The sequence below is a fragment of the Doryrhamphus excisus genome, chromosome 7, assembly GCF_030265055.1.
Source record: "Doryrhamphus excisus isolate RoL2022-K1 chromosome 7, RoL_Dexc_1.0, whole genome shotgun sequence".
In the NCBI taxonomy this organism is placed as follows: domain Eukaryota; kingdom Metazoa; phylum Chordata; class Actinopteri; order Syngnathiformes; family Syngnathidae; genus Doryrhamphus; species Doryrhamphus excisus.
In genome coordinates, this window is record NC_080472.1 from 11,607,379 (window position 1) to 11,615,608 (window position 8,230).

The window sequence follows — 8,230 nt, forward strand, 5'->3', positions numbered from 1 at the left end:
TCTAGACATTAAATAACACCCCTATAGTCACCTTTACACTCACATTACCCAAATTTAGCAGACATAATATCTGAAAATAAGCCATTTAAGAAATATCCATACATCCATTTTCCTCCGCTTATCCGGGTCGTGGGGGCAGCAGTCTCAGTAGGGAAGCCCAGACTTCCCGGTCCCCGGCCACCTCCTCCAGCGTGTCCTAGGTCTGCTCCAGGGCCTTTTCCCGGCTGGGCATGCCCGGAACACCTCACCAGGGAGGCGTCTGGGACCATGTCCCAAGAACCAGATTTGGCCGACGAAGACCAGGTCGCCCAGGCACCCGCCCTTGACCACCACCCAACACACAATGCACCGGACCCTTATGCTTGCCCCCGTAGGTGGTGGGTGTACGAGGGGGAGATCCCGTGTGGCTTCTTCGGGCTGGGCCCGGCCGGGCCCCACGGGTGAAGGCCCGAGCACCAGGCACTCGCCTGCGAGCCCCTCCCCCGGGACTGAGGCCCAGGTGTCCCACATCCGAGCAAGGTACGGTTCCTCCTCTTGCTTTTCTTCATATGGGTCTTCTGAATCACTCTTGGTCTGTCCCGTCACCTCCGATAAGCGTAAGAAAACATAAAACGTCCAAGGAAGGAGCGACCACAAGCCATGTACGCACCGCCGAGCATGGCGGATTGGAGAACGACCGGGCACCTTTGATCAACCGGAGCAATTAACAAGGGTATTTGTCATCCCTCAGAGGCCCTGACGAGCCGCTGGCACCGTGGATTCGGGGGCTCAGAGACCGGCAGGCACCAGCCCGGTCGGCACGGCCCACAGAGCCAAACGCAGAGGGCGCCCCTCGCTGAAATGCGACATGAAGGAGGCCAACTGGACAATCAGCACAGCGAGGCCTTTGTTGCCACGCTGTCAAGTCAGCACGAGGGGGGGGGGGGGCGTTCTGGTGGGCCCTCATGGTTAGTGTGAAGGTCCTGCTAGGGAACATCTTGGCCTGTCACCGCAGGACACTGAGAAAGATAAATATACACACATTCATGCTGCTCCCACACCTGCCCATGTAAAACGTGAGTGTAGACGCAAGCGGTGCTCAGTGATGTAACACACGTTGGAGTAAGATGCAACCATGTCGCTCTGACAACACCATTCTGTCCCCGCTGTGTGCGCGCATGAAAAACGCCCTTCAGTGCGCAAATCTAGAGGACGCGACGCGGCTCCGTGCTTTTTGACTTCCTGGTTGCTGTGGAGCCACATTGTGGCTGTTTTTAAGGCCTAAAAAAGGCACCAAACATGATCTCTTCTGTTGTGCAGTTGTGTCATCACCTCTTTTTGCATCTCGTACCAACATAATGTAAAAGTGAGGGAGCATTCAGGTTGAAAAAAAAATGTAAATACGTAGCAAAAGAGTCCATGGCAAATGCATGCACATTTCAATCAAGTGCAACCAACACATTTACCCGCAATGTCTCATATTTACATATTATTATGATATACACTTATATACACATATATAATATTATTATTAATATTATTATATTATTATTATTATTCATTCACTAACTTTCCACCACTTTTCCTCACAAGGGTCATGGGGTGCTGGAGCCTATCCCAGCTGTCTTTTGGGCGAGAGGCAGGGTACACCCTGGACTGGTGGCCAGCCAATCACAGGGCACGTATAGACAAACAACCATTCACACTCACATTCATACCTATGGACAATTTGGAGTGGCTAATTAACCTAGCATGTTTTTGGAATGTGGGAGGAAACCGGAGAAAACTCCACACAGAGATGGCCGAGGGTGGAATTGAACCCTGGTCTGTGCGCTAACCACTCAACCGCTGTGCTGCCCTATTATTATTATATTATATTATATATATTATTATATTATACACCATATTATTGGCAGTCTGGAGTGCAAACCAAGAATTAACACCAAAAGCTGTTTGAATGTTCAAAGATGTTTGAACATCTTTAGGGGTCATAGTGGTCTTGGAAAAGTGCATCAGCCACCCCCCCACATGACCAGATGCGGTTTCCGGGGAACTAGCAACTCTGGCATCACGGGTCCTGAGCGACGGCTGAGGAAGCGGTGATTACACTATAAATTTAACTCATCACTCATCCATGAATAAGACTCCCTGTTGTGTCGGGCCCCCACCACCGGCATCCTCTGCTACGGGGGTCACTAGCTGCTAATTAAAGCACAGATCAGGAGGCTGAATAAAGCATGAGCAGTGGAGGAGGCCCGGGAGGCTCAGGTATCACTCCATGTAGACACCGGGTGGACAAAGGGAGTCCCTGAGCCTCTCTCTCCACAACCAGGAAGGGGGATTTCGACGCAAAAAGCAATTCCTTGTACACGGCGACGCACCCCCACCTTCCAAGAGCTAACAGTCAGCGACATAAGAGGAGCTCAAAGCCCCTTGGACCTAATTAGGAGCTAAAGCTAAAGTCCCACATGGACGTGCCCACAAAAGGCACCAACATCCACCCGCTTCACTTATTATTCTTTTTTTTTTAAATGAGCGCATCCAAATAAAGCTGCTAAAGAACAGTCTACAAACACAGACTCTGGAAAAGGATGACGCACGCTAGCGTTAACGTTAACATTCCCAACAGCGGATCAGAGACAGAATCAGGACAGAAGTAGATAGAAATAGGAAACCATGTCAGTCAGTACGTTTACATTACATCACAATAGTGTTGTCACACTTGTGGGTAAAAATCACATGGTTGTAAAAACTCCACGGTTGCATAAAGCATGAAAACATACACATGGAAAAATTGCAGGCTTTTTCTTTCTTATTTATTTATTTTTTTACAGTGGCGCATGTATGCTTATATTATTACTGTATTATATAGCGGCTTTCTGCAGAACAAAATGAAAGCAAAAGTGAGAGGGTCCACTGTACTTGTTTTTTTTAATGCATGTAAACATACTGAACGCGGTCGTGTGGTGAGCGCGCAAACCTCACAGCTAGGAGACCGGGGTTCAATTCCACCCTCGGCCATCTCTGTGTGGAGTTTGCATGTTCTCCCCGTGCATGCGTGGGGTTTCTCCGGGTACTCCGGTTTCCTCCCACATTCCAAAAACATGCTAGGTTAATTGGCCACTCCAATTTGAGTGTGAATGGTTGTTTGTCTATATGTGCCCCGTGATTGGCTGGCGACCAGTCCAGGGTCAGCCAAGTGATCTTTTTCATGCTACGCCAACTCCACTAACCCCACTGGTTCGGGCAACCCCAGTTACATGTTTAGTTCAGCAAGGGGGGGGCTAGTTTTTGGTGACATTCGGCCAATATAACGATACCTGCTAAATTATCATGTTTTTAATTCACCTTAATTGATTTAATTGAGCGGCACGGCGGTCGTGTGGTTAGCACACAGACCTCACAGCTAGGAGACCAGGGTTCAATTCCACCCTCAGCCATCTTTGTGTGGAGTTTGCATGTTCTCCCCGTGCATGCGTGGGTTTTCTCCGGGTACTCCGGTTTCCTCCCACATTCCAAAAACATGCTAGGTTAATTAGCCACTCCATAGGTATGAATGTGAGTGTGAATGGTTGTTTGTCTATATGTGCCCAGTGATTGGCTGGTCTCCAGTCCAGGGTGCCCCAAGACAGCTGGGATAGGCTCCAGCACCCCCTCGTGAGGATAAGCGGTAGAAAATGAATGAATGAACATACTGAACGAGCCATCATAGCCTCATACAGACTCGCTTGAATTGCCGCTAGTCGTAACCGTGACGACACGTGTCCTTTGGTGTGGCATGTGCAAAAGCCAGACTTATTCTCCAGCAAGGGAAATGTCAGTGCTGTCCATCATAACAATGCTTACCAACACACACACACACACCCACACGCACACAGACAGGACTATTTTGGTCCACTGGCGTTCAGGGTCATCAGCACATCCAAAGATCTTGATTGGAAAAGCCGTCCTCGCTCCATTGGCTCTCCCGAATGAGCAGAGAGTAAGTTGCTTGCTGCAAATAGTTCCCCTTCTCGTCTTCCTAATGATCTTCCACTACGAGTTCCACGTCTTCATTTTCTAAACTCTCCCTCTTATTTCAAACTGCAGGGGCCCCACAACGTGGTGACGCTTATCTAAAGTATGCGTGACTTTATGTGCGGCTCTGGAGCGGACGGCCGTAAAGACGTAAAGAGCGTCTTTTACATAAATGCTAAAACCTTATCTCCTGTGACTTTGCTGCGGCGTGACAAAGTTATCCGCCGTCGCATTTCTGAGACAAGAGACGATCAAATGGGCACCGTATCAGGCTGGCAGCTAAAAATAAATCATATCAGTAAATAATTAGGTGCCGTGCCACTTTTGGGGCAGTTTACTTTAGCTTACATAATAACAATGCATTGTGTACGGCTGCTTGTGTACACCACAACGGGGGCTTTGTGGCTAAAAATGCTTTTAAAACGTTTACGGTGCCTCCTTAACTGTGATGCAATAATAATAATCATAATAATTCATTTATTTTCTAGCACTTTTCCTCACGAGGATGGCGGGGGTGCTGGAGCCTACCATGGACTGGTGGCCAGCCAATCACAGGGCACATATAAACAAACAACCATTCACACTCACATTCATACCTATGGACAATTTGGAGTGGCTAATTAACCTAGCATGTTTTTGGAATGTGGGAGGAAACCGGAGTACCTGGAGAAAACCCACGCATGCACGGGGAGAACATGCAAACTCCACACAGAGATGGCCGAGGGTGGAATCGAATGCTGGTCTCCTAGCTATAAGGTCTGCGCGCTAACCACTCAACCACCGTGCCGCCCTATAATCATAATAATGATAATAATAATAATAGATCATAATAATGATAATGCAAGGCTGTTGCGGGGGGGGGTAGCCTTGCGGAGATTCCCACAACACAAAAAGGATTTGATTTAAAAAAGAGCCCATGCCAATGAAGTTGCCAGCACCAGGAATGCTGCCTAGCCTTTCTCTTTCTCAAGCACTCCTGATGATTTTTATATGCTCCTTGTTATCAACAGGAAATTACTTTTACAAAGTCATTACGGAGAGATGCTACATAGGATTAGAGCTTGTGACTGAGCAACCACAAATCTTGTTGACTAGCTATTTAGCTTCTTGGGTGGTAGTAGTAGTGAACAACGGCAACAGAGTCTCGTCTATATGCATCAGATATGGATATCTGAGCATAATAATGCACTAGATGTCCATGTTGGTCATGGTAACGCCGTAGTAAGACACTAACCATTTAAGCAACGCCGCTATTCTACATAATGGCGGCGTCTAAAATGTAGGTATCAAGCAGGTGGATAGTAGTACAGGTATGTTGGCTATCGCTTTGCTATCAACGGACCAAAGGGAAAAAACAGCGAGGCCCTCTGATTGCCTCACAGTTGCACAGCAAGTTTATCAACCTGCGTTGCGTCATCACACAGCCTCTCCTTAGTCTTCTTCTTCTCCCACTTGCGTCTTTTCAAGTAGTGATGCACATTGCTGTAAAATTCAACACTCGTGACGAGGACAACAAGAACGCAAACCCGCACGTGTTTCATCGCCATGGAAACAAGCAGGCAGCTCAGTCACAGAGGCAAGGACTACAAACAAAATACAAAGTGTACCGCTGCCCATGGCTCGCACGCGGCCCATAAATCAGACCGGCCCACGACTTTAGTTCAACACTTGGATGCTAGTAACTTTTTACAGCGGATTCCTAAACTCACCAGAGCTGTCCTACGGTACAGACCGGGGGTCCCAACTCAATCAGGACCAGCTCTTCAGAAGCAAACATGAACCAAAAATTGAAGACGTTTCTGTTCCTGTCCAAGACTCCACTTTCTGTAGGAAAAGCACCAAGCTGCCTGTCACTCACACTCGTCATACCGCTATACTCAAGGCTCGTACCGATGGGGAGTCAGTATTCGTCTTTGTTTACACATCAGTATATGACAATAGAATATAATAACTCCTAGGTTTGCCACCACCAGAGCGTAAACATCTTCTGTTTATTTCACTTTGTTACTTTATTCATGACCACAACAGGTGGCCCTCGTTTTGCGACGTTTCATGGTTATGACACACGCCCATGAATTATTCATCCAGTACCAAAAGAAAAAAAACGAGTTCAGTGCGCAGCCAAAGAATATGCAGTCACTTTTGTTCTTTTTCATTACTCTAATCTTCCGTTATGATGATTATGATGAAAAGTGAAGTGAAATTAGACAATGAGAAATGTTGAGCAACATTGGCCGCATGCTTGGTCTAAGCCGTTTGACTGACGAGACCATCATGGAGGATAACATTGGTTTTATTGAACATGTGAAAAGGACTGAAATAACCAAGCGGCATAATGGTTTCATTATTGATACTTCCTCCTCCCAATCAGACAGTAACCTCAGGGTAAAGTATGTTTTTTCAATTATTGCCGTTGAAGTTGAATAAGAAAATAAGAAGAATTTAAGTGAGTAGCTCTGTTATAAACCACGCAAGTGGGTGTACACGTCAACCTTGACGTTTTTGTTATTCTTGTCAGGCACGCAAACAGTCAGGTGACGATGAGGTGACAAATGAAAGAGTTATCAGTTTTCGCTGACTTGCCCACCTAGCAAAGTTAACCAGGTGAGTTGAGCATCGTTAGCTACTGTAGGTAACAACACACTGCAACTATCTTGTACTTGCCGGATGCTCGGCGTCCCCGGTGCTGCAGTTCGACCCCAGCGTCATGTTGTCACGTTTCAACGGCAGCTAAACGGCATGAAATTGTCTCCAGCGGGTAAGCTAACCACCAGCTAACGGAGCTAGCTTGGCGGAGCTAGCAAGGCTGGCTAATTAATAAAGAGTCCCTTACCTGTGACCACCAGTGCCAGCCAAACGGTTCCACACCGTAAACCCGTCACGTATTCCCTGCGGAGTCGTGAGTCACCCCCGCTGAGAGAAAAATAAATAAATAAATAAATAAAATAATTGAAATTCCACGGAAAGAAGCAGAGAGAGACACTCGCTGTCTGCCAGTCCTGTGGCTCGATGGCTGCGAGCGAGCGGCTCAACCAAACCTCCTCCCTGGCAACGGACCGCCCCCTCGCCTTCCCATTGGTCGGCGGCTGAGGCTCGGAGGTGATGGACAGGTGAGGGTGCAACCTGGAGTAACGCATCCCTCCTCTGCGTATCAAACTGCAGTTACACTGCTCGGCCACCCATAAATCAGCTCATTTATTTCATTCACATGCCATAATGTGGCGCCTGGGTCATGGTTTAGTTGAGTTTAGTTTACATCACATGATTAGACGCAAAAGTGTTTTCTGCTCGACTCGTATGGTGTACGTCGGAACGTGATGTAGCAATTCTGAACGATTCAATCTTGATTCGTAATACCCATCATCCACTGGAGGTCAAGCTGATGAAACGCTACAGGTGAGTCATTGAATAAGTAAGGTTCTTACGCCCTCTAGTGGAGTTAATAGGAAACATCAGCACCAAAAAAACGCACACATTTTGAAAGTTAGGACCAAAATGTTATACTGTAATAAAATAAAATATAAAATAAAATATAAAATAAGATATAAAATAAAATATAAAATAAAATAATCAAAGTAAAATAAAGTAAAATAAAATAAAATAAAATAAAGTAATATAAAATAAAGTAAAATAAAATAAAGTAAAATAAAATAAAATAAAATAAATAATAAATAGAAACAAGCAAGCATTTATAATTGGGATATAGAGCAACATTTACAAAAAAAAACGCACACATTTTGAAAGTTAGGACCAAAATGTTATACTGTAATAAAATAAAATATAAAATAAAATATAAAATAAGATATAAAATAAAATATAAAATAAAATAATCAAAGTAAAATAAAGTAAAATAAAATAAAATAAAGTAATATAAAATAAAGTAAAATAAAATAAAGTAAAATAAAATAAAATAAAATAAATAATAAATAGAAACAAGCAAGCATTTATAATTGGGATATAGAGCAACATTTACAAAAAAAAACGCACACATTTTGAAAGTTAGGACCAAAATGTTATACTGTAATAAAATAAAGTGAGGAAAAAGCGGTAGAAAATGAATGAATGAATGAATGAATGAATATAAAATAAAATATAAAATAAAATATATAATAACATATAAAATAAAATATGAAATAAAATAATCAAAGTAAAATAAAATGAAGTAAAATAAAATAAAATAAATAGAAGCAAGCGTGATTTATAATTGGGATATAGAATTAAAATAAAATTGTTT

At 44.4% G+C, this 8,230-nt stretch overlaps 1 protein-coding gene across 4 annotated transcripts in view; it reads right to left on the reverse strand.

Annotated features, from left to right (window-relative positions):
- The window catches only part of numb (NUMB endocytic adaptor protein), a 44,827-nt gene extending 37,801 nt beyond the window's left edge, over positions 1–7,026 (reverse strand). For 3 of the 4 annotated variants that reach the window (XM_058078480.1, XM_058078478.1, XM_058078479.1), the window contains exon 1: positions 6,830–6,973. The gene's annotated coding sequence lies outside the window, so the exon portion shown is untranslated. Of the gene's footprint in view, positions 1–6,829 lie in introns of all 4 variants that reach the window. The other variant, XM_058078481.1, reaches the window with a different exon arrangement.
- Positions 7,027–8,230: the final 1,204 nt, after the last annotated feature.